The sequence below is a fragment of the Panthera pardus genome, unplaced genomic scaffold, assembly GCF_024362965.1.
Source record: "Panthera pardus isolate Hobbes unplaced genomic scaffold, ASM2436296v1 HiC_scaffold_12, whole genome shotgun sequence".
In the NCBI taxonomy this organism is placed as follows: domain Eukaryota; kingdom Metazoa; phylum Chordata; class Mammalia; order Carnivora; family Felidae; genus Panthera; species Panthera pardus.
In genome coordinates this window covers 59,572,036-59,600,001 of record NW_026526677.1, presented here as the reverse complement: position 1 = coordinate 59,600,001, position 27,966 = coordinate 59,572,036, and the positions used below count along the sequence as shown (strand labels likewise).

At 50.7% G+C, this 27,966-nt stretch overlaps 1 long non-coding RNA gene across 1 annotated transcript; it reads right to left on the bottom strand.

Moving 5' to 3' along the window:
- Positions 1-58: 58 nt before the first annotated feature.
- LOC109267224 (uncharacterized) lies at positions 59-18,115 on the bottom strand. Its single transcript, XR_002079988.2, has 6 exons — positions 18,022-18,115; positions 13,856-13,937; positions 11,210-11,379; positions 10,880-11,002; positions 6,156-6,283; positions 59-349 (listed from the first exon to the last, which is right to left on the bottom strand). It is a non-coding gene; the product is annotated as an uncharacterized LOC109267224 (long non-coding RNA).
- Between the last annotated feature and the right edge of the window lie 9,851 nt (positions 18,116-27,966).

Below are 27,966 nucleotides of genomic sequence, written 5' to 3'. Positions count from 1 at the left end.
AGAAGAGTACATGTGGTTGGATTATGGGTTTACAAAACCTTTTTCCTAAAAAAAAAAAAAAAAAAAAAATGTTGAAAGCTTTCCTTATGATTGCATCTCGTGGGATTTGGGCTTCGTTTTAATGAGAGCAGCTACTATGTATTGAGCACTTACTATGTACCAAATATCATCTTAGGTACTTTGTATGCATCATACGTTTAGCTTCACCATAATCTGATGCCGTAGGTGTTGCTGTCCTCATTTCACGGGTGCCAAAGTGACTTGTCCAAGGCCATTCAGTGGTGGAGTGGGATTCAAACACCAGCTGATTCTGGTAGACTGGGTTGCTCCTCAGAGTAGAAGTATCCACCTTTTAAAAAATGTGAAAATATGTGAAAAGACTTGGAGAAAAGTACATCAAAATACTAACGATTAACTCTTGGTGGTGGGCGTATGAGGAATTACGAATTTTTCTTTGGCATCTACTGTTTTCCAAATTTTCTATAATGTGTATATTTTTCCTATCTCAGAAAAGATTAAGTAGCATTCTGGAAAAGAACATTTGAATTTCAAAAGCATTTACGTGAAAACGTTTTTCTTGCAGAGGGTTTGTTACTACTTTCCCAGTTGCTTTTAACACACATCATGCCAGGCATTGTGCCAGGCATTTTTGCTACAAAGATAAGATACTGACACTGGGGCAAGTTGTTAGGCTGCTGATTCTTAAGGTCCAGCTCAAGCGCCACTAGTGCACCCGCACCTCTTGCCCCCAGTTACTTCTTAACCATCTCTGCCGTTGCCACTGTAGTTCAAACCACCATCCGCTCTCTCTCTCTCTCCCTCCAAGTTTGTGTTACAGCTACTAGCCAGAGTGATCCTGGACCTCCTCTTCTCAGGGCTTTCCAGTGGTCTTAGACCAGAATCCAAGCTCCAACTGGGACTGGATGTACGTGATCTGGTCCTCTGCCAACCTCTGGCATCTCCTACTCTGGTTCTTGTTCACGCTGCCGACTAGTATAGTTTCGTTTTGGTTTCTCCCACTCACCAAGCCCATTCAGAGAAGCTCGTTGAGGACCTTTATACTTGCTATGCTGTGAAGGCTGTTTAACCCAGTTAGCTTCTAGTTCACTTTTGCATCATTTTGATCTTTTCTTAAATATTATCTCCACAGAGAAGTTTTCTCTGCCTCCCCTTTCAAAACTAGTCTCCCTTTACTAGAAATGATCAGTCTTGCATTCTCGTGTGTAAGTTCTCTGAGGGCTGAGACCTTGTCGTGTTCACCGCAGTTGTGTCCCAGTGCCCTAAACGGTGCGTGGCGTGCAATAGGTGCTTTGTATTTGTTGAGTGAATGGCCAGATGATGTGTTCTAGTATCAGAGGGAAATTCAGAGTGGCTGGAGGGCTGAGCGGAGGAAAGCAGCTGGAGCTGAGGATGGAAAGGCATAGGGAGCTGTCCAGTCTCTGAAAACCTTTGAAATTCCTGCTTAGGATTAGCCGTCATCCTCTGGTCAGGGCATACTCCAAGAGATGCTAAGAGCCTGGGCCTCTTTCCTGTGTGAATTGCCACAGGAGTAGAGTCCTTCATAGGTGCACAGATGAATATGGCAGAGTTCGGCCTGCAGTTTCTGGGCATGTTTAGAAAATGCGAGAGCACAGTTGAACTAAAAAGCAAACCCCACATTGGTCACTGTTAATCATAATTAATAACATCTGTGATTTGTATAGTCTTTCTTCCAAAGTGTTCCAAGTCTTGAGACGTGATCCCTTTGGTTCCCCCCAGGCCCTGCCACAATAATGACCTTGGCATGTGACTCACCACCCTCCTCTGCCATATAATACCCTCTTATTTATCACCCGTCTTACCCCTTCCTTTCCAAGTCAAGTAATTTCTGCCTTGTTTTTTCTTCTCTTCCTTCCCTTCTCAAACCACAACCCATATAATTTTCATTGCCCTCTTTAGTACCTGTTTGTGTCTTGGCTCCAGCCTTCTTATAGAGAAGGGGAGCAGACCTAGAACGGTAGGGAGGGAGAGGTGTGCACTTTTAAATTGCCTCCGTTTTGTAGTGGCGTTTTCCTCTGAGCTGCAATTCCTTTTCCAGCTTTGCAGTCTCCCTGGGTAATAGATGACTGAACACCAAGGGGGCTGCTGGTGCTTTAAAATCATTAGCAATCTCAGTGCTCATTTGAGGTTAAAGTCTCTACCTGTAGTAGGAGATTATCAGTATGCTTAAATAATAGAATTAAAGTAATGGTTTCTGCTATGCTTCATATAATGACACTTACACTTAAGAAGGAACTTAATATTTATTGGGTGCCTCCTGTATGCCAGGCACTGTGTGAGATACATTATGTACATAATCTCATTTAAGACTCACATTTTGATGAGGCTGATAAATTATCCCCATGAGAGAACTGAATTTCAAGGAAATTATTTGCCTGCAGTCACATGGTCCATGTCTGTCTAAAGCCAGAGCCTGTGTCTTTGCAAAACACTGTGCAGCTAGCCTCAAACTGCCTCCCCCGCCCACAGCAGGTGAGAGTGCCCCCAGGGTCTTTGCAGACCTGTCCTTTCAGTCTTCCCGAAACCTGTGAGATTGGTGGTGTCATCCCCAGCCGACTTGCCAAAATACAGCACCACTGGGACTCAACTCATGTCTCCTCTAGCTCTGTGGCCCTGTGATTCGGAGTCTGGTGTTTGGGGAAGGTTCTGTGCACATCACTGTGTTAGATGAGGGATCTGAGTCCAGCTCTAGAAAAGTTAGAGCATTGGTGGGCTATGCCAGAGGGGCCAGACCACAACCTCTGTGACATCAGTGAGAGCAGGGATGTGGGTACCCATTCCCCTGGGGAGGCCTGGACGAGACTGCTATCCCTTTCCTGCTGGTGAGAGTGAAGGCGGGCCTGGCTGGGACCTGGAAGCACCCGAATGACAGCAGGGGCAGAGCTGGCCAGACCAGCAGTACAGAGCAGAGGTTTGGTGTGAGGACAGCCAGCCAGTGCTGCTGCTTGGGAGCGGTAACCACTTTACCTCACTGACTTCAGGTGTCACTCTGTTTATTGCGCAGTCATGGGCAACCCTCACCACAGCTTGGAATGCTACTTTGTCCAAGGGAAGACTTGGCTCACCTGAGTGCTGGTTATGGTTAACTGCCCCAGAACAAGCAGGAGGTATTGAGCACGTGAAGACCCTGGAGACCCACTTCTCTTCTGTGCCCTTAAGAGAGAGGTTAGGCAGGTTGCTGCCCCTCCCTGGGCCTCAGTCTTCTCATCTGTGAAGCGGGATGCGAATATCTCCATGATTAAGGACGAAGTATTTAGTCAGTTACATATGCGATCATGTTACTGAAATGCTCTGATGCAAAAATGCTTCCAGATGAAATTAAGAAAGGATGAGCTTCACGCCAAAGGACCTGCAGAGACTTCTTGGAGCAGTGTGGTATGGGTAGGTCCCAAGAGCTGGACAGGGGTCAGCAGGGAAAGATGCAGAGTTCAGGCAGACAGCTGGGGCAGCAGCCCAGGAGTCCTTCCAGACAGGGAGGACCACTGCTCTGTCTCTTCCCTTCCCATCTGACTCCATCAGCGCCTCCCACGCTCACAGCTCCAGCCTTCAGCTCTCAGTTCTGAGAGGCTATTAGTTATGAGACCCACTTTCAATTAAATAGCAGCTTTTAGGGGAATAAAAAAGTGTCTCCACTGTAAACACACCTTGGTTTTAAGTTGCATCTTGGTTTCAAAACCATTAAGTTGTGGGGAAAAAGTGTATCTTAGAATTGAGAAAATACTAAATATGTCACTTCAGAATAAATACTACCAAAAAAAGTTCATCATGTGGACCTTGAGACCAATATTCGTGTTCCTGTTCTGCCACATACTAACTTTATCATTCCGGGCAAGTCGCTTGATTTCCCTAAGCATCAATTCATTTTTTAAATGGTCTATAAATTGCCTGGGCATAGGAGATGAGCAGTTAAGGTTATTTGAATCCGAATGTTGATTCATTTTGGAAAGAGATCTGTAGAACATATTTTGTCTAAAATTAGGGGTTGCCATAGTTAAGAAAACCCCACAAACCTATATATTGTCATTTTAGGATAATATAACAGAGCAGTGGTTCTCAGCCTGGGGAGATTTTAACCATCAAGTGACATCGGGCAATGTTGGGCATTTTTGGTTGTCATAGCTGGTGTGGAGAGGGAGCTACTGGCATCTAGTGTGTAGATGAACATCCATCAATGCGTAGGACAAACCCCCGCCCCCCCAGAACAAAGGACTTTCTGGCCCCAAATGTCCATAGCATGAGGGTATGAAATCCTGACACAGAGATTAGGAATATTGGTTGTGGAGCCCAGCTATCTGGATTTGAACCCTGGCTCTGCCACCTGCCAGCTGTGTATCCTTGGGTCAGTTACCTGACCTGCGTCCTCTGGAGGAGAATAGTAATGGTTTCTGCCACATGGGGTGGTTGTGAGGTTTACTAGGACTTAATTTAGGTAGAGAATTTCAAGTGGAAACTGGCTTTCAGGAAGCACCCAGTAAGTGTCAGATGTTAAGGAGTTGAATAAGCACTAGACTTTGTGAATATATTTGGTGACCAGAACTAGGACCTCAAATAAGTGAGTTAACTCCTTGTGCCCCAGTTTCTCCATCTGTTAAAAAAAAAAAATGCGATGGAGGGGCGCCTGGGTGGATCAGTTGGTTAAGCATCTGACTTTGGCTCAGATCATGATCTCACAGCTTGTGGGTTCGAGCCCTGCATCCGTCTCTGCTCTGACAACTCAGAGCCTGGAGCCTGCTTTGGATTCTGGGTCTCCCGCTCTCTCTGCCCTTCCCCCCACTTGCACTCTGTCTCTCTCTCTCTCTCTCTCTCTGTCTCAAAATAAACTTAATTAAAAAAATTTTTTTAATGTGATGGAGATCAAATGAAATCAAGAAGATGATAGCACACTGGAAACAGTGGAAAATTTTACAAAGACATTTGTGTCATTATTACTGCCTCAAAAGCCAGTAAGAGAATGTCCTGGGGTGACGCAGTGAACTCTCCTGGGTCGGGCTGTAACTCAGAAGGAACAACAAGAGAGAGGAGGTGCTTGGAGCAGCACGTTGCAGGCCCAGCAACGGACGGCACCTTAAGTACATCCTCAGCTGTGAGTCCAGGAAGTTGCCTTTATTGCATAGTTATGTGCAAACTGCGCCCCGGCTCCACATACCACTTTCCCCGGAGGAGTACTTGGCGAATCAGCATACACGCCTGTTCTGCAGGCTCTAAACTCAGGGAAAAACAACAGCTTAGATGGAAAGAAAGTCCTGCAAAGTCCCTTGGCCAGGGATCTGTTCCTGCTCTGCCTGTGTCTTCTCTGGCCCATTTTCTCAGCACTGAGACGAAGGAACTGGATTGCTGGCCTGGACTACAAGATCTGCCTGAACTCTAGCTCTGACCATACGGGATTGAGTGAGGATTATCTTAACAATTATATCAGCAAACAGTTAATGTAGCAGAATTGTGTCAAGCAATTTACATAAATAAACTCACGTAATTCATAGAACGACATTGTGAAACAGAGTATAACGTCCATATCACTGATGGTATCACCGAAGCTCAGAGACATTGAGCAACTTGCCCAAGAATGCATATAGAGCCAGGTCCACACTACTGTTGACCAACACACTGCAGTACCCCAAGCCAGATGTGCAAAGAGCCTGGGAAGCACTAGGCACTTAATATCTGTTCATCGAGTTTAGTAAATGAATGCCCAAGGGCAGATCACAAAGTGGTCTGTTCCTTCTCCAGTTCTGTCCATCCCTGCCTCTTATCACCTCATCCCCTCTCCTTGCCTGGGCTCCCAGTGCCTGCTCACTCTGGCCAAGAGCTTGGCACCTCTGGGCAGCACGTAAAACTGTTCTCTAAGGGACCTTCAGGGGCAGCAGCAGAGACTAGCCTTTCCCACTATTCCATCTGGTGAACCCACTCTGTGCCAAGCCTGGGGGGTTGGGCACACAGCTGAGTCATCTTGAGCATCTGCTCTGAGGGGGATCCACATCTGTGCGGCGTCAGTGGGGTGAGAGGGAGACTGATGAGAATACCAGCTAGTTATAAGCAGAATGATGCAAGCAAGTCTTGAAAGGGAAAGGCTCGGAGAAGCCTTCCCTGGGGGTGAGGATGCTTTGAAATTTGCATACCTATACTTGGTGTAGACTGGGCCACAGCTGCCTTCCCATCCATCCCAATTTATCCTCCTCCACTCAGTGTCCTGGCACCACACAATTGAAAACGAAACAATAGTCTCTCTAGCAGCCCGGAACCTGCACTGGGGAAGAAGGGAGAAAGAAACTACTGCTAAGCGCCTACTATGCCAGGTACTTTCATCTACTTGAACTTAATACTCTTCAGAAACCAGTGAGGTAGACACACTCATTGTAGAGTTAGGGAAAATGAAGTTCAAAGAGGGTAGGCAATTTGCTGAAGGTTCCAGAGGAAATTGCTTATCGGTTGGCCTCTTTCTGTTCTGGATCCCCGTGCAGGTCCACCCTCACACCACCTCTCTGAGAGAGGCCAGCGTTGGGGTGTCCAGTGAGCTGTAGAGGCTGGGTGGGGAGTGTGGGTGGCTCAGTTTCTGCAGACCCCCACAAGGTTCTCTGGTCAAAACAATTCAAGGGAGGGGCGCCTGGGTGGCTCAGTTGGTTAAGCGTCTGACTTCGGCCCGGGGCATGGTTTCCCGGCTCGTGAGTTCGAGCAGAGCCTGGAGCCTGCTTTGGATTCTGTGTCTCCCTCTCTGTCTCTCTACCCCCTCCCCCTCTCCCCCACTCATGCTTTGTCGCTCTCTCTCAAAAACAAACATTTTTAAAAATTAAAGAAAAAAAACAAACGGGAGTGCCCGCCTTCTCTGGAGTGCCCATTGGAGACCGTCTCAAGGGCAAGGGCACATAATGTGGTAAGACACCTGCAGATCTACATCCAGAGGTGGGCATTTTTCTCAGTGGGGTTTGGATAGAGATGAGAGGGTGAGGGAGAGGCTTAGGAGAGAGGGACTTCTCCACCTGTCCCTGGGACTGCCCAAGATCGGGCCAGCAGGCTGCTTTGGGACCTGCAGTCAGACCTCCAGAGTGGAAGTTCTGCCTGCACCACCCATAACGAATAGGATTGTGGACACATGTATAACAAGCTACTGCATCACCCATTATTGACCTGAGCACAATCACCCCTCTTAGTTTAATTTTCCACTCTATCCCTCCCTCTTCCCTCCCTCAGTCATTCCTCTATTGCACTCAGCAATTACTTTCTTTCAATAAGTGTCTGGGGACACTTGTCAGGCATCTGTAGAATTTTGCCAGGATCCAAGAAGCCTTCATCATAGTGCAGAAAGCATAAGACCCAAGCCTTGACGGATGACTTAAACTTTGGCAGGTAGAAATGGGTTAAAATGAAGAGCAGTCCAGACAGAAGGGATGGTGTGTGAGTGAAGACAGAGAAGTAGTAAAATCTGTAAGAAGTGTGAGCAATAACTTGTCATCCACTTAGGCAGAACACTGTTTCCCAAGAATATTTGACCACGGAGCATCTCACAAGATAAGTGACCTGAGGAATGTACTTCAAGAAAGACTGAGGCACAGAGTGGGGGCATGGGGCAGAGAATAGTGTGTGTAAAGGCATCTGTGCTTGCTGCTGGAGGTGGTGATTCTCAGCATCTATTCCACGGGATACTGGCCCCCAGAGGTTCTCTGTGGTCCTGCAATAAGCGTGGGAAGTACCACATACAGTGTCCTCCTCAGGATTCACGAGGCACAGTGGTATATTAAAGGCTACACCCCCACATACCCAAAATCCTGCAGCAAAGACACGTTAACTTTGCTTAACCCTGCATGGACCGAACTTCCTTTACCACGAATCCCTTTGTTTCAGGGAACATTTTTATTTGGGGGACTAGAGGGTTAATTATTATTATTTTTTTTAATTTAAAATGTACTTATGAATGCATTTCAGACAGAGCAGTGGGGTATCCTGTGAAAATTGTCTTTCCAGCCTTGGCTCCCTTAGACCTAGTTTTCTTCACGGGGTAGTTTCTGTATCGTCCCAGAGAATTCTAGGGTACACAGGATGTAAATGTATATTTTCTTTTCAAAATGCACATGAAGGCAACTGATAAGCACGTCTCTTCTGCACGTGTATTCCATCCTAGGGATATGTGATATGTGATTAGGCATTCCTCTAGTATTGGCATCAAGAGATTTCCTAGTCTTAGGGCTCCTGGGTGGCTTAGTCGGTTGAGCATCCGACTTCAGCTCAGGTCATGATCTCGTGGTTTATGAGTTGGAGCCCTGCACTGGGCTCACTGTTATCAGCACAGAACCCACTTGGGATCCTCTGTCCACGCCCCCACCCCCGTCCCTCCCCCGCTCACACTCTCTCAAAAATAAATAAACATTAAAAAAAAAAGATCTTTCCTAGTCTTTCCTAGTCTTTTGTTCATCTGAACCACGGGTTGGTTGCTGTGGCCTGCTGGCTAAATCTGGCCCTCTTTCTTTCTTTCTTTCTTTTTTTTTTTTTTTTTTTTTTAGCAGTGAACCCCTATGGGTCTCAAGCCTAAAATCGTTACTGTCTGGTCCTTTATAGCTCCAAACAATACTGTAATGAATCTCCTTACCCATTCTTGGAAACACTTGCAAGTAGATCTCTCCTAAATATATCCTATTTGGTCTAAACCAGTCTGAGGGACACAGCTCCCTGTTTAATTGATTTTTCTTTTGTTTGAAGTGAGGTTAAGCATCTTTTCACAGATATAAAAATGTTTATTTTTCTTTTTTGTAAATTGCATTTCTTTCCAATTGAATAAAGAATAGGAACAAAGGTATTTTTCTTACTGCCTTATAAAAATATTAAAGGAATTAGCATTTTGTCTGTCTTGTGTATAAATGTTTCCTCCATTTTTCGTTTGTCTGACTTTGTTTATGGGCTTTTTTTTTTTTTTCCACGCAGAGATGTACTCTGTGAAGTGAAGGTGAGTTCAGGTACTGACGGCATAGGGGGTGGGAGGACCTGACCCAAGCAGGTGGTTCTTGTTTTTGGAGCCCCTGTCTTGTTCTAGGTCCTGGGAATCCAGTGGTGAACAAGACAGGCAGAGCCTCTGCCATGATGGTGATGATGGGAGAGTAGGGCAGTGTTCAGCGAGAATGTCACAGGGAAACCTCCCCCTGTGGAGGAACTACCCAGGGATCCAGGCTGCAGGAGGAGCGTTCTGAGCGATGATCCATTCAAGGCTAGACCTCAGAGAGATGGAGGTTTCAGAGTTCATGTTCCTGGTGCCCAAGGCATCCTGGGTGGTGGTGAGGCACCTGGCACAGCCATGTCTGGCTGCTGGGGGCAAGGACGAGAGTCCAGGAAGCCTCCTTGACAGAAAGTTGCCCTATCAGGGTCTGCCCAAGGCAGGAGTCTTGTCTCTGTACAGAGAAGGAAAGCGACTCCCAGGGCTAAGCCATGGCCAGTAGAGACTAAACTGAAGTCTGAGTGGTTAGGACTGGTTGGGGCAGTGCTGAAGTGTTGCTCTAGGAGCAGCAGAGGATGGGAGGAAGATGCTGACCTCTGCTGGAGTGAAGGCCTCTCCCTGCTCATCCACGGCCCTGGCCTTGTGCACACCTCTCAAGAAGACTAAGAGGGACAGAAAACCACATGTGCAAAAGAGGGTGGCAACCGGGGAGGGAAGACGGGCAGGAGGGAGCAGTGATGAGAGAGAGGGGCCGAGAGCCTCAGGCCTTGAATGCCAGGCTAAGGCAGCGAGAGGCTGATGGGGGTGACGAGGGCCAGGAAGTCTGGGAGCTGCTTTCCTGTCTGGAGCCCCACTCCCTGGGCTCCTTGTAGGCAATGACAAGGAAGAGGGGGGAGCCGTGGGGAGAGCCAAGAGCTCACAAAGGTTCCGCTGTGCTTGGCCAGGGCCTCCGCCAGAGCCCGCTTGCCTGCTTGCTTGCTCCGGGGGAAGGATCTGATTCGGAGAAAGGTGGTTGCCCGCGGCCCAGGGCCAGGCCTGCTGGCTGCTAGCCCAGCACAGAGCCCCCACTCCAGGATTCCCATCCCGGGGCCTCCTCGTTCCTCTTTATTTTGGTGCTCTCTGTTAGGCCCCGGTAAAATTCCACAGCCTTGAACTGAGGACTCACTCGGTGCTGGGGGGCCAGTGCTCACCTGAGGACCTGAGGGGGAGGGGTGCACAGGATGGGCCAGTGAGCACTTCATAGAGCAAGAAACACGTGGAAGCTGCCCCGCACTGAGCACCTACTGTATCCCAAGCACTAGGCATTTGTAGGTTTCACATTCAGTCCTCCCAGCAAGCTAGCATGGTAGGTATTCTTTCCATTTTACAGACGAGAAAAGAAAATCCAAGAAAGGCTAAGTGACTTGCCCAGGGACGATAGTGAGTCAATAGTAGGGCTAGAATTCTGACTCAAGTCAGCCCTGCCTGTGAATCTAAGCTCTACTTCAACCCTAGAGTGCTTAGTGCAGGATATGACCCTGTGCCTTACACATGTCTGGCACAGAGTGAGGTTCCCATGAAAGCTGACTCTATCCTGTACTCTCTCTGCTGGAGCTTGTGAACTCATGGCAATTCTTGAGGCCAGTAACCTTCCTCTCGATTTAGTGATGCGAGCTCAGAGAGGCCAAGCAACCGCTCAAGGTCACATAGCTTTGCAGCAGAGGATGGGGGAAGTCGGGGGAAATTTAGAAGTGAGTGGGGCAGAGCGAGCCAGCCCAAGTAATGACAGGAGTTTTCAAGATGCCCAGGGTGCCAACTGAAGACCGGAGGTATCCCTGCGAGCTGGGTGGCAGTGCTGCTCACGGAGTATTCCGCCCTGCCTCTCAATGGGGTTCTCACTCACCAGAAGAGCAGTGCTCCAACAGCTGGTCTCAGGACACCTACCTGGCCTCGTGTGTTTCCTATGATACCTGCAGCAAGAAAGGGCCTTAACTGGGCCTATTTCCTCTTCTGTCAGATGAGAGCAGCTGGAATAGGTCTTTGATTTTCCTTTTTCAGCAGTGGTACCTTTAAAAGAATCTTAAATTGAACCTCAATATTCTTTCATCCATTCAACAAACTATTGAGACCTTCCAGGTGCCTGGAACATATGGCCGACCGGATTTTCTTCCTAATTAAGTGTCCCCAACCCTCTGCTCGGGACTAAAATCGGCCACCTGGGCCACATCCTCATCTGGGAGCCTACCCACTGTAGAGTTGGCCTGAGAGACTCACCGTCTGTGCTGACAGGGACCTTAGAGATATTCACATACGGACAGCCAACCACATCACAGATTAGATGATGAAAGGCCCAAAGGGCAGACCAGGCCGTGGGGCCCATGACAATCTCTTCATGGCATCATTAATCGAAGAGACTTTGCAGAGTCATTTGAGACTGGGCACGTCTATGAGGAGAGAGAAGCAGGGAGGAGGCATGGCCTGAGCAAAGCCCTCGAGGTGGGAAAGAAGCTGTTTTGCAGAGGCCAAGCCCCTCCACCTTCTGTCTCCTGCCTGGCAGAGCCTTCTGAATAACCTCCCTCTCCTCCACTCACCCCCGCTATCCTCTGCCCAGAGCCAGGGTGCCAGCTTGGGTCTGGTGACAGCAGCCTCAAAGGAGGTGTTGGATGGCTGAAGCCCTCCACTGTAGAAGCTCTGGCATCTTCCACAAGCCCAGCCTCGCCAAGCTGTCCTCCTGCCAAGCTGGAGAGTGGCTGGCTCCTGAGGGGGACCCTCTCCAGGCAGGTAACTTGATCCCCGGCAGCACAGCACCAGCCCATCTCTGGCTACCAGAGCCAGAGCCCCAAGGGGTTTATGGCAACCGGGCAGGACCTCGGAGCAGTTTTCAGGGTCAGGAGAAGGAGCTACCAGGAAGAGTTGGGGCTGACAGGCCAGAGGCCCGGGTTCCAGCCCCAACCCTTCGCCAACTTACTGTGTGATTTTGGGTAAATCACTTCCTCCCTCCAGGCCTCAGTTTTCACGTAAGGGAGTCTGACAGAGGGGTGGTTCCCAGAAGCCTGGATGGACTGAGCGGCCCGGGTCTCTGACACAGGGCTCCTTGGTCTGCCGCATCCCTTTCAGGTCGAGGTCTGATTGCTGTGCGCTGGGTGGTCAAGGTGCCTGCTGGCTCTGAATCCCACCACCTGGCCTCCTGCCCCTTCAGGTAGGAGGGGGAGCAGGGCCTGGTGCTTACTGTCTCAGTTCTCAGCTCTCAGAACATTCTGAATTCGGTGGGACTCCACTGGGTGTGGTTTCCATTTCCTTCAAGATAACCAAGTGAAACAGGGTTTTTCCTCAACAACTGCAATAAAGCTTAGGAACAAGCTGGATATAGAACTCTACTTCCTGTCTGAATCCCTAAGTTGACAAAACCAACGTGTGAGTGATATTGTGAAATAGCTTTGATTGTTTCTCCCTGGGATTTTTTTCACTATCATATCATTTATTTTATTTTTTTATAGAATGAGGACATGTCCCTTTTGGCACAAAGGCCTGACTTTTTTTTTTCTTAATGTTAATTTATTTATCTTGAAGGAGAGAGGGGTGAGGGAGAGAGAGAGAGAGAGAGAGAGAGGGGTGAGGGAGAGAGAGAGAGAGAGAGAGAGAGAGAGAGAGAGAGAGAGAGAATCCCAAGCAGTCTCCATGCTATCAGAATCCAAGACACGGGGCTCCATCTCACAAATGGTGAGATCGTGACCTGAGCTGAAATCAAGTGTCGGACATTTAAGTGACTGAGCCGCCCAGGCACCCCCCATCATATCATTTTTTTACTATCACACATATTATTTTTTTACTCTTGTCATATAAAGTATGCTCTTATAAACTTACCACTGCCCTTTTTTAGAAGGACTGTTCTTTACTGAGATGATTCCTTTCCCAATTTACAGCATTAAAATGTCTTTTTTTTTTAGATGAAATGACGGGGTGATAGTACATGGTAGTTCTTGGAGTAAATTTTTTACGAAGTCAAACACGTAGAAGAGTCATGCTCACACGTGTCCAGCCTGATGCGTTCCCACTAAGTGAACACACCACATAACCACCACCCGGATCAGGAACAGAGCATAGTGACAGTTCTTTCTCTAATGTTCTTTCCCAAGCAAAATAAGAAGTTGGCAACTTTACGTTATTCTCCCCACTATTTAGAATGTGCCCATCTGTAAAACCTAACATTTGGGGGCCTTCTGGGCCAGCTGATCTAATGTCCCGGGCAGGGTGAGCGCTCTGTGGCTCTGCCTGAGCCCTCGGAGCTGGCATCTTCGATGCTGCACCAACCAGAGGGAAGTAGGCCTGGCCTGGGACTCTGCCCAACCAATGCCCGAGGACAGGGCGAATCTGGCCAGATATCCCTCCAGATGTGGACCTCAGCACTGCTGGCTGCTGAAAGCCAGGGCCAAGGGACAGTGAAGAGGAGTGGCTTTGGGAAAGAGATGCCGGGGGGATGAATCATTTCTTCCACCCAGAACTCTCTCCAGCCGCTTTTCATTAGCCATTACTCTTCCCTTTCACCCACTCACATTCCTACACACCTAAGAATCCCTAGGGGCTCTTTTGTGCACCAACATTGCCTCTCTCCCCCAACTCAATTCCCAGGTGATGCTTCCCAGACTCAGGAGGTCATTCTCTACCTCTTGTCTTTATTGATTTATGGAGAAATCCTGGCACCTTTCTGAAAGATGAAGGAATTTGTTCAAAATCACACGGCATGCTGGGAGTCCAGGAGGCCACATCCGCTCCACCAAGGCAAGGCACATTTATCAAGGACTTGCTTTGTGCCAAAAACATAGGTAAGGGTGACTGTAAGGAAAAAGAGGCTTTCTGTTCAATAAGTATTAAGTGTTATTCTGTTCAATAGCACGTGCCCAGCCCTCACGACATACTGACCATTCACGCATTCAGCAAATATTTATTGAGCAGCTTCTCTGTGTCACTTGGCTGTAGTTACTGTCCTTGGGGAGTTCACAGCCTGGTGGAAAGAAAGAATACCCACAGATGAAGCTAGACAGTGATCATAGCAATCAGAGTGGGATAAGGGATGGGGGAAAGGAAGGGTCATATGAGGCTGCGGGGACCATGGAAGGCTTCTGGAAGGCATGGCATTTGAATTTGCCCCTCAGTAGATGAACTACATTCCACCTACTACTTAGCTTAGCTCCCCAGAGTCCCCCCAGAACGTTCTTCTCCTGCTAGCATTTCAGTATCGGTCAGTATTAGGCTAAGCCTTCTGCTAAAAATGACCGCCCTCCTGCCACTAGTAGCCTCAGCTCAGGGGTTTGTTGTCACTCAATTAAAAAAAATTAGTTGTGGGGCGCCTGGGTGGCTCAGTCGGTTAAGTGGCCGACTTCGGCTCAGGTCATGATCTCGCGGTCCGTGAGTTCGAGCCCCGCGTTGGGCTCTGTGCTGACAGCTCAGAGCCTGGAGCCCGTTTCAGATTCTGTGTCTCCCTCTCTCTGACCCTCCCCCCGTTCATGCTCGTCTCTCTCTGTCTCAAAAATAAATAAACGTTAAAAAAAAAAATTAAAAAAAAAATAAAAAAAATACTCTATGATTACTTTTCCTTTCCTGCCTAACAATTACAGTTATGTAATCTCTCAATATGTTTAAATGTGTTGGGTAGTCTGCCAGTTTCATTTCCTTGGAGAAATCTCTTCCAGAGTCTCCCATCCTGTTCCAGAGAGGATTGGTTGCTTTCTACTGCACAACTGTTGGCCTGGGGACTCCTCTGCCCCTCCTTTGTGGCATTTTCTCTTCCTTAGATACCATGTCCTCCCCTTTCTTGGTTTGCTCACTTGTTCATTTCTGCTAAAGCACATCCTCCAGCAGCTTCCTGAGAAAGTGTGCAAAGAGATCTTACATGACTAAATAGGTCTTTATTCTCTCTTCACTCTTTATAATCATTTGGCTGGGCCCAGAATTCTGGGATGGAAATAATTCCCCTTGGAATTTTGAAGGCACTTTGCCATTGGCTTCTAGGTCCCATCTTGCTATTAAGAAACCCAATGTCAGTATATTTCTTAATCTTTTGTGTGAATCCTGCTTCTTTTTTTTCTTCTATCCAGAAGTTTTTGTGATCTTCTCTTTGTTCCCAGAGTTCTGAGATTTTGACGTCATGGTATCAGTCTACGTTCATCCATTGTGCTGAGTCCTCAAGGGGTCATTTCAAGCTGACACTCATGTAGTTCAGTCCTAGGATATTTTTTTCCTAATCCCTCTTCCTAGAATCCCTGTCATTCAGATGTTGAGTTCCCTTAACTCGCCCTCTAAACATCTTGTCTTTTCTGCTTTCCATTTCTTAGCCTTTTGGTCTGTTTTCTCAAATTTATATCTAACAATTCTTTTGAGTTTTTCATTTTCTGCTATCATCATTTTTAATTTCCAAGAGTCATTTAAAAAATTTTTTTTAAATGTTTATTTATTTTTGAGAGACAGATGGAGTGTGAGTGGGGGAGGGGCAGAGAGAGGGAGATACAGAATCCAAAGTAGGCTCCGGGCTCTGAGCTGTCAGCACGGAGCCTGATGTGGGGCTTGAACTCACGAACCATGAGATCATGACCTGAGCTGAAGTTGGACGCTCAACCGACTGAGCCACCCGGGTGCCCCCCAAGAGTTCTTTTTCTTGTCACTCATGGATGCAATTAAAGATACATTAATGATGGTTTTCTCTTTCAAGCCTTCTGCTTTTTGCATAGTTGCTATCTTCCAAGTTTCTCCCCTTGTTGTTTGTTCTAACCTCTTTCTTATTAGAAGCTTTCCCTCAGACGCTTACTCATCTGCTCATAGTAGTCTGTTCATGTTTAAACACGGGGCACTAAAACACAGACTGGATACCTTATGGACACGATTGGGGCTGGGTGCATGGAGCTGGTTGGGTCTTTCCATGTTTTTTTCCGTTGAGCTGGTCAAGAAAAAAGCTCCTTCAATCTCCTGGCTGGGGCGGGGGGCGGGGGGTGGGGGGTAGGGGTTGCTATCTCAGCAGCCAGAGTTTGGGTAGTTGAATGGAGAAAAAGGACTAGAGACATCAATATTGGGTCCACAAGTAATTACTTGATTCTGTTGTCAGAGCGCCCCCAGAATAGAGATCCTCTGCTACTCGCTTTTGAGAATGGACCTTTAGCATTCGACTAAACACTAAAGGTGAGGAGGGTATCTGGGAGTCTAATTGCCTCTTAAATAGATTTTCATGCAATCTTCCTATTTTAAGCCTCCCCACCACCCACCCAATTTCCAGAAGTACCTGGTACAGCCAACTCCCGAACCATTTGGGGATTTCACAGTGTAAATTGGGCCGCTTTTCAGCTTTCTTTATTGCCTCTTTAGAATTCAATCACTTACTATTCTTTGTTGGCTGTGTCTGGTTTCTAATATTTTGAAAAGTCCCTTTACTGTTGTTTTAGTTGGTTTCAGGAAAGACCACAGTGTGTGTTCAACTTGCTATCCTTATCCTATTTCAATTTTTAAATGAACAGCCACAACACGTTTTAGAGCAGGAATTCTCTGCTGCCAATTTATAGAAGTAAACTGAGGGTAACCAGCATATGGAAGAGGCCTTCCCCACTAGTTCTTTACCTGATAAGACCTTTTCTGGATCTAAAAGCCGAGGCCAAAAGCCGTCCTTTGTGATGCCTTCCTCAGTCTCCCAAGCTTGTACCTGGTTTTACCCAAGTTGGGTCTACTGAGTGATAGACATTCTGGAGAAGCTTACAGACATTATCCTTTACGCTTTACACCTATAGAGACTCAGGGGGATCCACAGACCAAGATCCCCCCACCAGTGAGTGACAGGATTGAAATTTGAACTCAGGTCTGTCTCCATCGCTGAAATTGACATCATCGTTAATTCTGAGGAGTCTCGAAGGAGGAGCTCACATTCTAGTGGGGAAAAAAAAGGGCACATGTACCTCAGCCCCAAGCGCAGGAAAGGAGTACCAAATAGGAGTAAAGAAGCTGAGTGGTGGGCAGTTCAGAGGAAGGAGGGCTTCAACCCGAGTGACTGAATCAGGATGGGCTTTACAGAGGAGGTGGTCCCTGAGCTCATCACCATACCAGGCTGACCTCTCCCCTTGCCTAGAGGATTGGAGGACTGGCAGTGACAGCTAATAATATCCGTTGGTGGTGGTTCGTTTGCAAAGCACTTTCCTGTAAATCTCTTTGACTTTAGAGAACCCTGCGGGCTGTTATCTCCTCCTTTAGGCACGGAGAAAATCGAGGCACGGAGAGGTTAATCACCAGCTCCTGGTTCCCCAGGGGAAAATCAGAATTCAAATCCGTCTCTTCCAAGTTCAGGCTCTCTGCGTCCCCCAGCCTGTCCATGCTTGCTTTATCCTGGCCATCAGTTGAGGGGAGCCTTCCTAGTCTAAAATATCTCTTCACCAATATTTCACAACGTGTGGGTGTATGGCCTGCTTGTTTTGGGCCCCACTCCAGGCCCACCTAATTTCTGGGAGACGAGGACCTAAAATCCGCATCTTAACAACTTGTCCCGGTGGTTCTCGTGCCCACCCAAGAGTGAGCTGCCCTCGGCCTACGGCGATGCCACATGGCGCAGCGGGCAGAGCGCGGACCAGGACTCGGCAGTGCCCTTCTTGGCTCTGTCTCAGGACCGCCTCAGTTTTCCGCCTGTGAAGTGGGCCGAGTCACGAGAGGCAGTGCCACAGCGCCTCGATCTGCTTACCCCACGAGCAGAGCGGAGCTGCACACCTGCCTCCCTCCCCAGGCTCCTTCCCACCTCCATCCGCCCGCCCCGCCCCGCCCCGCCCCGCCTGGAGTGGAAGGAAAACAGCTGGGGACTCTCCGCTTCCAGGCTGCGGTCGCCTCCGAATGGGCAGCGGACGGGTCCCGAGGTTGGGGACTCTGGGCCGCTTTCCGCACGCGCCGAAGCCCCGCCGGGGACCGCAGGGAACCCGAGCGAGCGGCGCATCCCGCCCGCGGGGCAGTCGCGGCCCCCGCGGCCCCGCCTCCCTCCCCGCTGCCCTCCGGCAGCCCATAAATATTCCCTGGGCCCGGAGGAGGCGGAAACGGCCTTTCCAGCGCGCCTTCTGGCGCGGGCTCACCTTCCCCTTCGCGGAGCCGGTGCAGAAGCCTGGACGGGACTCAGCGCCTGGCCACGGCGCCGAGGGGCGCATGCGCGCGCGGGTGCCTGGCGCCTGAACTGGGGATTCTGGAGCTCTGGGTGCGGGGTAGGGGGTGCGGGGTGGGGGGGCGTGGGCAGCGGAAGCCACCAGACCCACCTCGGGACTCTGCAGGAGGCTCCCCACTCGACCCAGGAGGCAGGGAAGGCTTCCTGAAGATATGTAAGCTAAGCTCTGAAAGCTGAAAGAATACGAGGGGCAGAGGGCACAGACTATGAAAAGGCCAAGAGGGTGGCATTTGGGGGAAATTACCATCACTGTATTGAGTTCAAGGTGACGTGTCAGAGGCTGGAGAGGGTACCAAGGGCCAACGAAGCAGAGTCTTTTAAATTAGGCTAGGCAGGACCGTGGCCTGGCCAGATTATTCGCTTTTAAGAAAGACCCCTCTGGCTTGGCGTGGGAGGTGGCATTTAGGGGTTGCAGGAACATGGGTGAAGAGTCTGTAGACAGAGGCCATGGGAGCTGGGCCAGAGTAACTGCAGTGGAAATGGAGAAAACGGGGATGGGCTGGAGAATTTCTGAGTGGAATGGGGTAGGACTCTGTGATATGATAGACTGGACGTAGGGATCAAGAAGTGAATGATGGGTGGATGGTCTAGCTTTTCCTAAGTAGGAAGCAAGAGGGAGGATGATGCCTCCTCCTACAATGAGTCCCTCCTGGAAAATCCTCCTCTTTCCCTATCCATCCAACTTTAGTCAGAGCCTCACTCAACGTCCCACCTCACCACCTCCAGGAAGCCTTCTCCGCTCCCTTATGGATTTCAGAACATCAAAGCTTGTATTTGGTTATTTGCTGTGTTGATTAGTTCTAGTATTAATTTGTGTGCATCAGCCCTCAAGGGAGCTGGAAGTGGTTAAGTGGTTAAGATCACGTTAGAATCTTAGCTCTCCTGCAGAATTTGCTCTTCGGCCTGCGAAAGTCAGTCACTCTAAGCCTCACTTTCGTCTGTACAATGGGGCGGATAATCTTGAAGGATTCCATATGACTGGCATATGATATGTGCCCAGTAAGTGAGCTTTTTCTTTTTTTTCCCCCAGTAGAGTTGGTCAGCCTGGAGACCAAACAAGGGCGTCTACAGTGTCTCCTGAAACTTCTTGTCTGGGGCTTTTGGATAGAGATAACAGTGGGGTAATAGAAAGATTTTAAGGCCAGGGATTGGAAGGCATGAGTTCCTGCTGAGGACTTCCTATGCGACTTGAAGCAAGTCAGGGCCCCTTTGTCTACCTTGGACAGCAGGGAATGGGGTGGATGGCCCCAGAGATCCCCACTGCTACCCTTGGTCATTCGGTTTCTGGTGGAGTTCCCTAGCTCCCAGAAGGCCCTGAGCCCTGTGGGATAAGAGTGCTTTAATCCACTGGGACTCACTGAGGTCACAGCCAGGCCCCTGGGACTGGTGCCCCTTCCCGGGTGGACAGTAGATGGCGCCGAAGCTCTGTTTATCCAGCCTCAGGGGCGGGGCTACCTGGCCTTCACCTAGGCGGGTGAAACGCCTTATCCAGCGCGGCCCTGGTGCTTCTGGACCCTATCTTCTGCTAGTGAGGCTCTGAGAAAGGCCTGGCTGGGCTTTTCTCTCCCTCCTCCAGAAGGTGGGAAAGCCACTTGCTTTGCTTTCCAGAGCCACAGGATGTGTGAGCAGGGAGAGCCTCCAGGGCTCTCCTGGCCCATTTCACTGAGGCCCAGAGGGAGAGGGGGGCTCGCTTGAGTGGGTTAACAGCCCAAGAGTGGTGTCAGTGTGCTGGATGTGGCAGGTCGTCCCGTCCTTCCTTCCTCCTAAGCCCCTCACCAGTTTCCTCCTCCTTGCTATCCCACTTGCTTTGGCCACTCATTCCCGCTCAGTCCTCAACCATCTGCCTGGCCAGGACCATCATCCCAGCCTCCTCGCAGGCCCCTGTCCTGTGGATTTCTTCTATGGCTGCCTGTGCCTCTCCCCACCCCTGTCCAGGGATTTTCTCACACTTAGATCCTACCATCACCCTCCCCTGCTGAAGCCCTTCCCTGCCCCACTGCCCTGGAGGTGCCTTAGTCCAGCGGTCCCGGCCTTGGTCATTGGCCTGAGGCCCTCTCCCTCTCCCAGGCCTCAGCCATGCAAGTCTGCTCTGAGCCCCTCACACCTTTGCCCATGCCGATCCTCCCTTCCCTGTCATACTGTCAAACTCCTACTCATCCTCCACCACTCAGCGGAGCCTCCCAGATGTGGGGGCCCAGGTGCTCCTCCTCAGCTCCCATGCCTGTGACTGCAGTATGTGGACACCCCTGTGCTTGTCTCCTCTGCTGGGTGACCCTAAGAGCCTCTGGGTGGGGACCTTGGCGCAGGGTTTGGCCTCCCATTGGCGCTCCGTCTTTTGGGGTGAATAACAGGATAAGTGTGCCGGGAGGAGCATTACCGGATCATAGCACACTGCTGTGGGCCAGGCCACATCGCCTCTCAACCACCACAGCACAGACAGGTCAGAGACTGCGGTTTTATCATCCCCGTTTTACAGGAGAGGAGATGCATGTGCAGAAGGTCACGTGGCCAATGAGTGAGCGAGTGGAGCCGAGCTCAGCAGCCTGTGGGCACCGTAAGGCCTCAGGCCACAGCTGAAGGGGGCTGCAGGGTGGTGGGAGCCACACGTGCCCGAGGATGAGTAAGGCTAGTGTGGGGCTATCAGGAGGCCACTGGGGATGCCTGGGGCAGAGGTCCCTCAAGAAATGAGGCTCCCACCCTGTCTTAGAGCGTTCAGAGCCCCCAGCTGTTCTGAGCCAGGCAGGGACTTGGGGCCTGAGTACCGGAAGTGTTCCTGTGGCAGCTATGAGGGAGAGACCAGTGCCTGGTAGCCAGGGAAGAGGTTGACCTGGTGATCCAGGGAGAGGCAAGGCCCCGCTTGGCGGGTGGCTCATGGTCTGGCATCGAGCTGGGCTGAAATAACAAGGCTTTCCAAGGAGCTCTGTGGTCAGCAGGCTGGAAGCTGGGAAGCCAGAGGTAAGGCTGTCCACAGAAGGCAGGACGTGGTAACAAGCTGCAAATATTTGCTGCAGAGGGACCCAGGGGCTGGGGCTGGACAAAAGGAGGGGACTGTGGAGTTTCTCAGGTTTCTGGGTCACAGTGTCAATAATGGGATTGTCTTCAGCTTGCTGTACAACATTGGTGTGGTCTAAACACCAATAAGGAAATTTCTAGCCTGGAGTCCCCCAAGGAGCCCCTGGGTCTGGGTGCCCAGTCTTGAAGTTGCACAGAAGCCAGAAATAGCAGGGCCCCGCGGCTGACACCTGAGCCCTTCATTATCTGAAGGAGAAACTGAGGCCCAAAGAGGGACTGTGCCTGCCCCGTCCCACAACAAGCCAGGCCCAGAACCCGGGTCTCCTGATTCCCAGTCTGATTTGGTGGCGACTCGAAGCACATTCCCTCCTGTTGTTCCGAGACTTGTGCTCAGATTCTTTGGGGGAACCGTTGGAGGTCATTTGCTACAGCCCCTGTAGCTGGGCAGCCCTCCCTTAACCCTCACCCCCTGGGAGGGAGCGTTCGAAACGCCTTCCTGGTTTAAATTCATGCGGAGAGTGCCGGAGAACTTCTTTGGGTCTACCCTTGCCCCCTCTAGCTGCACCCAACCTGCTTGGGGATGTGTTTGGGGCAGGGCGGTGTGAGGAGTTGCTGGTCAGGAGAGGGGTGTCTCCTAACCAAGGGGTGTCTGCTCAGTGGCAGCACCCAGCTCAGCCCGACGCCTGCCTGCGTGTGGGCATCACACTGGTTGATGAGGTCATCCTCTCTCTGGGAGGCTTGCTCCCAGGGGCTCTCATGCTGTGCTAGTCAGGTCTTCTCCCTGACTCAGCCAAGGGGTCCAGCCACTTCTTGCAGGTAACTCTTTTCCTGGATCGTCAATGTCATGTTGGGTCACCTCTCCCAGACACGCAGTTCTGGATCATGGGGCCTCCGATCTCTGCTCCCCAGCTGCCACCAGCTTGCCCCGTGGCAGCTTGCCCCAGGGGTCATGAAAGGCAAAGCATCATCCCACCCCAATTAGAGAAATCAGGCAAGTCTTTTTTTTTTTTTTTTTTTTTTTTTTTTTTAACATTTTATTTATTTTTGAGACAGGGAGAGACAGCATGAACAAACAGGGGAGGGTCAGAGAGAGAGGGAGACACAGAATCTGAAACCGGCTCCAGGCTCTGAGCGGTCAGCACAGAGCCTGACGCGGGGCTCGAACTCACGGACTGCGAGATCATGACCTGAGCCGAAGTCGGCCGCTTAACCGACTGAGCCACCCAGGCACCCCAAAACCAGGCAAGTCTTAACACGCTCCAGAGCTTCTGTTCCTGGCCTCCTGGCTCTTCCTCAGGCTCTGCCTCATCTCTGAAACCTCCTGTCCCTTCCCAGAGAAGGGCACACTGAGGGTGCTCACCCTCCTGGGCAGGAGGACAGGGGACACTGAGTGAGCTCCCGCTGGTACCTGGTGTAAGTGCCTTGTCTAGCAGTCCATACAGCCACTCTATGTGGTGTGAGGGTCACCATACCTGAGGACCAGCTGAGACCCAAGCTACTAAGTGGGGGAACCAGAACGTGAATGTCCCTGTTTGTGTATGGGACAAGATCATTATTGTTTTTTCTTAAAGTGACTGTGTAACTGGTGGTGGGAATAACCATATATATCAGCTAACACATAGTAGGGGCTCGATAAATATTTGTTGAGGGAAGCAGTGAGTCAATGAACTAGTTCTCAGTGGCTGGGGGTGCTGGGTGAGGACCTGCCCTTATTGGCATTCAGGCCCAGAGAAGAGGTGCCCGTTGGGGACCTGAGGGCAGAGTCACCCTTGTCCCTCACAACTAGCTGGGGTATCATTTCCTGTTCCTTGTCCCCCACCATTGAAGGGTAGGCAAGGCAAGTCTAACGAGGGGAAGAAGACCAGGATTTGGTGGAAGCTGAATTAACAGGGGAGTGTCCCCTCCATGGGCTCTTGTATCTTGTCCTCCTGCATGGCTGTCCTACCTCTGTGCTCCCTGCTCAGCTGGGAATGCACTTCTAGGAGGCCCTCTTCTCGTACAGACTCGACCTGCTCCAGGAAGCCTCCTTACACCAGATCCTGGAGTGGGCCTCTCCCTGGGCTCCCCCAGCCTTGTGAATTGTTGTCACGCAAGCTCCATGTTGTCATTGACTAGTTATGTGGTTGTTTTCCCATCAGACCAGGAGTTCCCTGAGGGCAGGGCTTGTCTTCCTACGAAAAGGCCAGGAAGGAGGGTTGTTGAACCAGTGAAGGAGTGAGTGAACGAACAAATGAATGAACCAAGGCATAGGCAGCACGAATATCCCCAGTTGGCAAGCCTCGGGTCTCAGTTCTGCCATCAGCTGGCTGGTCGACACTGGGCAAAGCCCTGCTCTACTTTGATGTCAAACATCACATCTGTCCTTTGGACTAATGGGACCTTCCAGCTGTCCCTGAGAGACCAGGAGGGAGGGCAGGGTTGAGTGCGCCCGCACATGCCCACATGAAGCTGTCCTGCTCTCCCTGTCTGCTTAGCCCTAAGCCCCACTGAAGGAGGGTGGAGGAAGGACCCATCAAGTTGCTTTAGCCCCACGCTGCTTCATATCACCTCATCTCAGAAATGCTTCATCTCAGCTCTGATTTCTCTGCCCCGAGCAAGCCTGCTTGGCCAGCAAACCCATTGACATCAGCCAGGGCTTGCTGGGGGCAGGCCCCGCCATCCAGCCCCAGGGTCAGACAGTGTAGGCAACGCTCTACAGGTTACCAAGCCTACGCCACTCCCCACCCGGTCTCCCCACATCCCAGGGGGCCGGCCTTCATTTGGTCACCAAGGAAAGTGGGACCCGCAGAGGGAGAGACTGCACTGGCCCTGAGTGCTCAGTGCCCAGTGGCTTAGGTAGGAGTCTGAAATCAAGTTTTAAACTCCAAACCGGCTTATTTTAATCCCCAGTGCTGCCTGAAGGTGTGATTTGGGCAAGTGGGGAATTTTCTCTGGGCCCCATTTCTTTATCCATTTTGGGTAGATAACTTGCCCAGTAGTCCTGAAGGTGCCTGCAGAGCTGGAGGGATCACTTGTGGACAAAATGCTAGCCTAGGAACCAGACCCGCCTCACCCGTGGGATCTCAGCATCTTGCCAGACTCCCTTCCCCCTCTCACTCACCGACACCTACACAAACAGGCAGGAAGCTCTGCGGCTACTCCCTCCAAATAAATTTCCACTGTTTCCAGTTTTCTCTGTTTCTACCATCACTATCCTCATTGAACGCTCATCACTAAAGTCTTCCTGGGATCATGACTGTTGACCGGCTGGTCCCTCTCATCCATCCTCCATGTGGCAGTGGGATGCTTTTGTAAAATGCAGACCCGACCGTGTCTGCTTGAAATTCTTCCAGGCTCCCCGTTGCCCGTAGACTAACACCATGTTCTATGGGTCAGTGTCCGGCTATGGCACCTTTCCGGACTTATATTGTGCCCCCTTACCCTTTATGCCTGGCCTTCTTTCAGCTCCTCAAACTCCTGCCCCAGTCTTTGCCTGGAAGAATGTGTCTTTCGGCCCCCTGCAATGCCACCCATGGCATCCACTGCTGGCCAATTTCCTCCCTCCATCGCTTTCCTGGAACTGTCTTACCTGACCACTTGAATCTAGTTAGGTTTCTCTGCGTACTCTCGGACTGCCTCCCTTCCTTGCGAGCCCCCTAACTTCTCCGTTTCCTACCTTCCATGTCTCTGCTCACGTTTATTAACTACCTGCTACGTACCAGGCATAGGAATACAGTGATGGAGGAGAATAAACGTGGTTCTTGCCCTCCTGGAGCTTGGGGTCTACTGAGGAAGACTTACGTTAAACAAAGAACGTGAAGTAAATAACCACACATCAGGACAAGCATTTGTCACTTGGCACACAGCAGCTGTCGTAGGTTGGCCTCCCTGAGAAGCAGTCCCTGAGGTGGAGACTGGCATGCAGGAGTGCCCTTGGAGCTACCTGCTGTGAGAGGGAAAGAAGGAAGCAGGATTGGGCAGAGGGAGAAGGCGGGCTGTGATCTGGTCTCATGAAGGTCTCAGGCGACCCCATGGGGGCTCTGGAACTGGGAGGAGCCTCAGAGTTATCCCAATCTGGGGTGAGGGGCTGGGCAACTCCACCAGCTGCTGATGAACTTGGCCCTAGAAGGGGGCGTGATCTCGGGCAAGACAGTCTTCTTCAGCAGAGCTAGTCCCCCAGAAGGCTGACAACTGAGGGAGCACCCCCGGCCCTTCATGCCTGGCGAGGGACCCGCCGGCCCAGCACAGCACAGGCACGACACATGGGAAACAAGCTCCCAGAGGTTCCAAGAGTTGCCTCTGTGACGGCATGGCTGCCCAGCTCCCGCCCATCTGTCCACTCCCAAACTTCCTTTCTGTCCTTGGCGTCTGCTTCCCCTTGGGGAACTGTGGAGGCAGCTGAGCACCCGTGGGTCTGAGGGGTACTTCAGATCCAGTGCAGGGGCAGGGAGGGGTCGGTCCCTCTGCCGCGTGGTCTCACCTGGTGCTTAGAGAGTTGTCGCAGGAGTCACCTCCGGGCCACATGAGAGGGAGGGGGAGACCTTGGGCCTCCTGCTGCTGTTTTACAGCCTCATAACTGTCCTCACTCGGCCCTTGGTGCCATCCCTGGCCTCCCATACCCTTCAGAGGCACGGCCTGGGTACAGGCTGAGAGCCAGCCGGTGACGTAAGTAATATGTTTTAGGAGAAAGACAGGCAAGCCCGAGCTGGGCCCTGCCATTCCCAAGATCACGGGGGAGACAGGCTAAACAACAAAACAAAACAAAACACCCAATTCCCCAGCCATCTGGAAGCATTTACCAAGAGCATCCCCTGTGCTCTGTGTACATTGAAGGTAGTTCTCACAACCCTGTGAAGAGCTACCAATTATTATCCCATTCTAAAGATGGGGAAACTGAGGCTTGGAGAGCTGAGCTAGTGACTTGCACAGTGGTTTCCAGTTAATAAATGGCAGACGGTAGGCACCTAGATAGGAGAAGAGAACTCAGAATGAAAGGTAGGAGTGGGAGACAGGAGAGAGTCCCCGACTTGGGCCACTGCCATTTTTCCAGAGCCCTGGCAGCCATCCAGGAGGGTGGAGAGAAAATCCCTTGAGCCCAGGACCAGCTAGGCTACCTAGAGCCCACGCTTGGAGGTATGTTGGAGGTAGGACTGGTTAAAGTTGTCTCAGCCACAAAGCCCTAAGTGAATCTTGTCTGAATCTTTCTGCCTGGCATCTGCTGACCCCTGGGTGTTAAGGGAAGGGAAGAAAGAGGGAGTGGAGCCACCTCCCCCAGCATGGCCACTGGCTACAGAACAAGTTCCATCTTGGGCAACAGAGAGGGGAGCCTGATTTCCAACCACCCTGCCCCATGTGGAGATCCTTCTTCCAGGGCTAGATGAAGGGGACAAGAGTTTATTATCAAGAAGACTCTTCTTGGGGCACCTGGGTGGCTCAGTCGGTTAAGCATCTGACTTTGGGTCAGGTCATGATCTCATGGTTTGTGAGTTTGAGCCCCACCTTGGGCCCTGCGCTGACAGTGTGGAGCCTGCTTGGGATTCTCTCTGCCCCTCCAGACCCCTCTCAAAAGTAAATAAGTAAACTTAAAAAAAGAAGAAAAAGAAAAAGGAGGAGGAGGAGGAGGAGGAGGAGGAGGAGGAGGAGGAGGAGGAGGGGAAGGGGAAGGAGAAAGAAAGAGAAGGAGAAGGGGACTCTTCTTACCAGAGGTTGGGATTTAGGGACTTAGCAGGAGCTACTTGAGTGCTGTCCTGGCTTAGCAGGTCTGGCACTGAGTTCAAATGCTGATTCACCTGTGTGCACCTCATGTGTGCTGAGCCCTGTGTGCTAAGTCAGTGGTCTCATCCAATTTGCCCAGGGGCCCACGGGGAGAGAGGTTGTCACCTCCATTGCTCTGATGGGGAGACTGAGGTCCAGAGAGGTGCAGGGACTCACCCAGATCTCCTCACTCCCAGCCCAAGGGTCTCTTGATTTTCCCTAGCAGTGTCCCCAAAAGACAACACCTGTCCCTTACAATCCCCTAAATTAGGGAGCAAATTCCAGGGGGCAGGAGCCTTTGTGCCTGTTGGGGAGAGATTTTGGTCAGACCTGCCAACTCACTTTCCCCTTTTATTAAATGGGTATTAATACTAGGAGTAGTGCTAATAAATCAAGTGCCTTTCAGCATATGCCGTGTGGTTTAGGGGTTAGCACAGGCCAAGGGCCTGGAGCGCAGGAGGGCCCTAGCAAGTGATTGGTTGGTATTTCAGGGTCGGCAAGGGAAGAAGCAGGCAGACAAGTAAATATGTAGCCTCCTCACCCTTTTCAGGGCCTGTGCCCCTTGCCTCTTCCCGACAAGGTCCTCAGCAGTGCCTGGGCCCCGCTGTGGGTGTGTGGTTCACACACTTGCATTCATGCACGGAGGGGCTGCTTCTGCCCTCAGACCAGGGCCTCGAGGGCCCCCAAGGCCACGTCTCTCCTTCACACTGGGGCTCAACCCAGAGGGTTCCGTTCATGGTGCCTGATTGCTTAATGAGCTTGGCATCAGGGTATGAATAATTGCACCATAAAGTATGTAAATCTAATCATAACAACACCATGCTGGGCAACCTGCATTCTCTCAGCTCTCAGGTGCCCTAATCCCGGGACAACAGTTCCGTGGGAACCACATCACCCAGCTCCCTCCTACTTTTCTGAAATTATCACTACAGTGTGTACCTTGGCCTCAGCAATTACAGTTGCACAAAGGGCTCCCTGCCCCCATCCCATTCGAGTCTCACGGTAACAATGAGTGAACATTTATGGAGCGTTGATGGTATGGAAGGCAAAGATATAGTCATTTTACGTAGAGTAACTCATTTAATCCTCCTAATAACCCTGTGAGATAAGCCTC